Source organism: Miniopterus schreibersii (genome assembly GCF_964146895.1).
Source record: "Miniopterus schreibersii genome assembly, chromosome: 4".
NCBI classification, from domain to species: Eukaryota; Metazoa; Chordata; class Mammalia; order Chiroptera; family Miniopteridae; genus Miniopterus; species Miniopterus schreibersii.
The window spans coordinates 38,239,900-38,245,899 of NC_138105.1; the positions used below are offsets into that span (position 1 = coordinate 38,239,900).

General features: G+C 51.6%; 1 protein-coding gene across 2 annotated transcripts in view; it reads right to left on the reverse strand.

Moving 5' to 3' along the window:
* Positions 1–3,640, reverse strand: part of ELF2 (E74 like ETS transcription factor 2) — an 85,416-nt gene extending 81,776 nt beyond the window's left edge. For both annotated transcript variants that reach the window (XM_081136194.1, XM_081136193.1), the window contains exon 1: positions 3,339–3,640. The gene's annotated coding sequence lies outside the window, so the exon portion shown is untranslated. The remainder of the gene's footprint in view (positions 1–3,338) is intronic.
* Between the last annotated feature and the right edge of the window lie 2,360 nt (positions 3,641–6,000).

A 6,000-nucleotide genomic window follows, 5' to 3' on the forward strand; every position in this document is an offset into this window, starting at 1 on the left:
CACAGCATTTCTATTCCTAGGTACGTACCCAAGAGAATGAAACCATATGTCCACATAAAGACACGCACTCAAATGCTCAAGCAGCATTATTTGCAACAGTCAAAAATTGGAAATGGTCCTGGTGGGTGTGGCTCAGTTGGTTGGGCCTTGTACCATGCACCAAGGGGTTGCCGGTTTAATTCGCTATAGAGGCACAAGCCCAGGTTTCAGGCTCAATCTCCCATAGGGGGCATGCTGTGTCTCTCTCTCCCTCTTCCTCTCCCTTCCTCTCTCTCTAAAAATCAATTAAAAATCTTTAAAAAGAAAAAAACAAAATCTGGAAACAATTCAAATGCCCATCAACTGGTCAACAGATAAACAAAATGTTGTATATCCATACAATAGAATACTTATTCAGCAATAAAAAAGAACAAAACACAGATACATGCTACAACAGGATAAACTCCAAAAATATTATAAGTGAAAGAAGCCAGATGCACAAAACTACATCTGGTATGATTCGATTTATATAAAATATTCAGAAAAGGCAAGTCTATAGAGACAAAGCACAAATCAGTGGTTGCCTAGGGCTGGGGGTGAAAACAAGGGTTAACTACAAAAAGGCTAGAGGGAAATTTTAGAGGTAATAAAAATGTTCTAAAACTGGTTTGTGGTGATAGTTTAACACTTCTACATATTTACGAAAAATTATTGAATTGTTGCACTCAAAATGGATTAATTTGGGGTATTACTTTTTTTAAAAGTGGAGATACTCAAAAGAAATGAAAACACGCCCACATAAAAATCTGTACACAAATGTTCACAGCAGCATTATTCATAATAGCTAAAAAGTGAAAACTCAAATATCCATCAACTAAGTGATAAATAATGTGGTATATCCATACAATGGAATATTACTCAGCAATAAAAAGAAATGAAATAACGCAACATGCTACAACATGGATGCTTTGAAAACGTTATGCTAATTGAAAGAAACCAGTCACAAAAGATCACATATTGTATGATTCCATTTATATAAAATGCCCAGAATAGGCAAATCTATAGACAGAAAGTAGATCAATGGTGCCTAGGCCTGGGAATGTTGGGGGGAAATGGAGAGTGACTGTTAATGGGTATGTGGTTCCTTCCTGGGGTGCTGAAAATATTCTAAAATTGATTATGATGATAGTTGGCACAACTCTGTGAATATATTAAAACCACTGAACTGCTCTGGTGGGGTGACTCAGTTGGGTGGAGCATTGTCCTGTACATCAAAAGGTTGCAGGTTCAAGTCCCTGTCAGGGCACATACCTAGGTTTTGGGTTCTATCCCTGGCCTGGGCCCAAATGAGAGGCAAAGGATGGACATTTCTCCCTCTCTCTCTCTCTTCCCCCTCCCCCCACCCCTTCCCTTCTCTCTGAAATCAATAAATCATATCCTTGGTTAAGAGTTTAAGAGGAAAAAACACACCAAACTGTATATTTTAATTGGAGAACGGAATGGTATGTGAATTATGTCTCAATAAATCTGTTAAAAAACAAACAAAACAACTTTGATGTAAAATCTGTGAGCTAGTAAAGGCCATCAAGACTGGTAGGCCCTACCACAGCCACAGTTACCAATCTATTAACTTTGGATAGAAAAATCTCAGTTAAAAAAATTCTTTCTAACGAAACTCTGATTTTTTGAGTATATATGTCGGAAATGAGAAGCAATGATTGCTCAATTAGGTAAGTCACTAAGCTTAAAAACAAGCTGAATTAAAAACAGGTTGACATTCAAATTTCAGATGCCCAAATATATTTAAATTTTCTATTCCATTTGTTTACTAGGAGGATACTTCAATAATATTCATATGAACACACTGTGTAAACTGTGTTGCACTATACATAAACTTTAATTATTCCTAAATTCCTTTAAATGTAATTTAACAGCTTCCAGTTTTATATGAACTCATTCTACCTTCTGAGGAAAGAAACTCTGAAACAAAAACATCCAATCATATCTTAGTAAAGGGTACATACATTCTCCTGTGATTCGGGCACTCTTCTGTGATTATGGCACTAGAGAAAGTGCTTAATTTACCTTTCCAAAGAGACTCACAGACAAAAAGGAAAGTAAATCTGATTACCGAACACACGACTACTGTACTCTCATCACTGGATTAAAATTTAAACCACACATCTGAAGTAAATGCTCATTACCACAAGAAAGGAGGAAAATTCTACAGTTTTACAATGAAGTGTCCCTTCATTCATTTAATGAGGTACTAAAACTTGAAGGCTATTCTGCAGCGAATCTAAAAAAAGAGAGCCCAGGATACTGGCCCATGAGAAACATCAGAAACTGTGCAGTCTGGATTACTCTTGGCGTTTTAGAATATTTTTTCCGTCCTTTACTGACATGCAATAAAAATGCCCAACTGGAGCAAGAGAAGGGCTCGGCTGCCCTGCTCGCAAAGCTGCTGGGGCAGCCCCAGCAGAACCCTCCCTGCGCTCCGCCCGCGCCCCCCAAAACAGCCGCTAGCACGGTCCCCAAGGGCCAGCTTCGCGAAGAGAGGATCCAGAAGGCGGTCACTGGGCGCGCGTGTTACAGAGCCCGTTTTTGTTTTGTTTAAAACTGATTCCTAACAGAGACAAGCCTCCCTACCCCCGGGGAGTAGGGGAAGTGGCAGCAGAGGGCCGGCGGGGAGCGCGAGAATAAAAGAACGACCGAGTACAACCTGCCGTGCGAGCTAGCAGCCTGGGAAGGGAAGGTGGGAGGCGGCGGTCAAGCCAGCGGGAAGGGAACTGCTCTCCAGCCCTTCAAGCCACCCCGAGCAGCCCGAGCCTCCCAGGTCCCGCCCCGAGCTGGCCGCCCTGCCCCGGCGTCGGCCGCAGCCTCCCGCCCTACCGGACCCTCCCAGGACGCGCTTCCTCCGGAGCCGGACCCCCGCCCTGGCCTCCCCGCGGGAGAAGGCGGGTCAGTTCAGTCCGCTTCTCGGCAGAGGTGACTCGCGCCGAGATGTAAACACAGCGAGCCCAGCTGCGCGCGGCCCATCCCCCCCGCCGGGGTCCGTAACCTCTTCCTCAGCCCTGCCCCGCGCCCCGCACTCCCCGCGGGCAGCCGCGGAGCGCGCCTTCCCCTTTCTCCGAGTCCCGCTCCCCGACCGTTGCCCGAGGGCACCCACCCCCTTCCCCCTCGGCTCCCGGCCGGTGTCACGGCCACAGCCTCCGGAAAACCCCTCCGCAAACCCCGGAGCAAACAACACAGGCGCGGGGCGGGGGACGCGGAGGGAGGCGGCGGCACTCGGGACAGCGAGGTCTCATCGCCGCGCCCTCCGCGCTTCCTCCCACAGCCTCTGCTGTCCGCGCTCTTACCTGCTCTCCGCGTCGCCCAGAAAGACCGCGGCGTCGCTTTCCCTCCCGGCAGGGCCGCGGACTCGCCGCCGCCGCCGTTGGCCGGGCGTCCGGAGGGAGCCGGGCCTCCCCGGCAGCCCGAGACGCTCCACTGGGAGAGGAGGAGACAAAACACCGCGCGCCGCTCCGCGCAGCGCCCCCCGCCCGCACCGCCCCACCGACCCCCAACCGCCGAGGCGACGGCGGCGACACAGAGCCCGGCGCAGTGAGCAATGGTGGCCCCCGCCCTCGACCCGCTCCTCTCCCTCCACCCCCCGCTCGGCTCCTCCCCCTCGGCCTCCTGCCGCCGCCACCAGGACACTCGAGTCCGCCTCCCCCACCCCGCCCGCTCCGAGCGCTCCTCCCCTCCCCACGCGGCGAGGGGGGGCAGCACCGCCAGTCACCGCAGCGCCTGTCAAAGCCGGGCCGGCTATTTATACCCGGCGAGGCCCGCCGCCCTCGGCCCCCACCAGCCCGCCCAAACCTGCCGCCGTGGCTCTCTCAGATCTCGCCCGCCCCTTACCCCCCAACTTCCTAACCCGCCTTCTCAGGTGCTGACTCTCCCCACTCGTCCCGCGCCCTGCTCGGAGTTCCCCCATGCCGCTTCCCCGACTGGCGCAGGGGCGGCGGGGCCGCGCGTGCACCTGCAGCGCCCGCCCGCCTCTCCCAGCCGGCCGGGTCCGCACGCACACACACACCCTCTCCACTCTCGGAGCGGCCCCGCGGGCCCCGCTCGCACCCCATCCCCGGCTCTGGACTCCCGCCCTTCTCCTCCCGGACTGCCGGGCACTCGGGCAATCTGACAGTTACTGGGGGCCGGGGTTGGAAGACTCCTATCCCGCGTCCCTCCCGTCTCCACTTCTCAGCCGGGCTAAGAGAAAGGTGGGGACGCGGGCGGGTAGCAGCGCGCCGCCAGCCCGGCTCCCGCCCCGCCCCGGCCGCTGACGCTCGTGGCGCCCCGCCCCGCCCGCCCCGCGCCCCTCGGCGCCGCCCGCTCCTCCTCCCTGCCCAGCCTCTTACACCCGGGGACCCCGCCCCGTTCCCAGAAATTACCACCCGCCCAACGGCCGGGCGGCGCGGCGGTTGGTGCCCGCGTTTGCTGACTGTCTGGCGGCGGGGCTCAGCGCGCAGCTGCGGAGCGAGGCGGACGGCCCCTTGGCGCGGCTCCCGGAGCTGCGGGCGCCCGCACCGAGCCATTGTCGCTCTTCGCTCGGTCAGCGACGGAGAAGTAACTCAACTACGAGTATTGTTGGTGCGGGAGTGTATTGGTGCGGGAGTATTTTGGTCCAAGAGCCTACAATTCGAAAATGAAAAGCCAGCAGTAGCTGCACGCTTTTGGTTTCCCCACTTTCACACAAAGAGGAACCTCTGAGCAAGGCACTCTCACTCGCCTTCAAGTGCACAAAGCCAATGACATGGTGCCCTGGGTTGTCCTGCGTTTGAAGCGCCTCATTAATGACCTTTCTTACGCGCAGTTATGCATACAAATGCCCCGGTCTATTCCCACCACCGCACTTCCCAGCCGCCGCATTTTCTGGTACACTATTTGTTTCATTAACAAAGAGCTGCGTGTGACTGCCCGGTGCGCGCGGGGGGCGATTCCGTTCCCCTCCGGCTCCTGCAGCCGCACTTGGATGGACCTGGCGCGGTATTCACCACGTTCATTTCTGGACACCAGCTTTACTCCTTTTGCTGCTCCACAACCAGTCCTGAGCAAAGAAGAAACCCTGGGGAGTATAAGTGGTAGTTGTTCTTGAAAGTAACGTGGGGACCACGGAAATAACCCTAGAGTGGGGCTCAAATGTCAGAGAACTACAGGAGTCCCCGCCCATTTAAGTCCCTGAAGAACCGGAGAATTTAATGATCTTCTCTTTCTTTTTTAAAGCTATTAATGCCTCTATTTATTGGAGACAGGAGTGTGATTCTTCCTTTCCTATCTTAAAAATCAACTCTGTGGACTTTTTTTTTTAATTAAGAGACTTTTACTTTTAAACAAAGGGAAACCCGGATAACTGAGAGGGTTAGTCAAAAAGATCCTCTTAATTCTAATGAAGTTTTATGGGTTCCTGAGTTGTAAAACATGACAAGTCTTAGCACCATTTTGAACTAAAGAATTTATAAAGGCTTATAACATTCAAACCATTAATACACAGTCAACAGAATACTACAAGCACAGCACCCTTTCTAGGGCAGTATTTCTAATCCCCTATTTCCTGTGAAATAACCTATCACTTGTGGGAACCATTGTCCACTTTGATATTTGAAGGAATTAGTAATCAATACTACTTCATCTCCATGACAAAAACATGGCATATTAAGGAGCATGCAAGGACAAAGCCTGATTTCTAGAGTTAGGAGCAGATCTCACCTGCAGGGTCAAATCATTCCTGTTGTCAGCTACTATTAGAAGAAATATATCTCCCTACTGCCCATTGGAAGTAAGCTGAAAGGTCCCAGGTGGATAACCTTGCTAGATAACATTATTCTTCCCAATTCTTCACTACTCCAGGCACGTGTGCCCTTTGAAATGTGGCTTTATAGTTCCTCTCTTTAGAGGTAGAATGTTTCTCCACTCCATCGAAGTGCGCTTAGGTCATTCCACTTGCTTTTGGCCAAAGGAATATGCAGAGAAGTGACAGTGTGA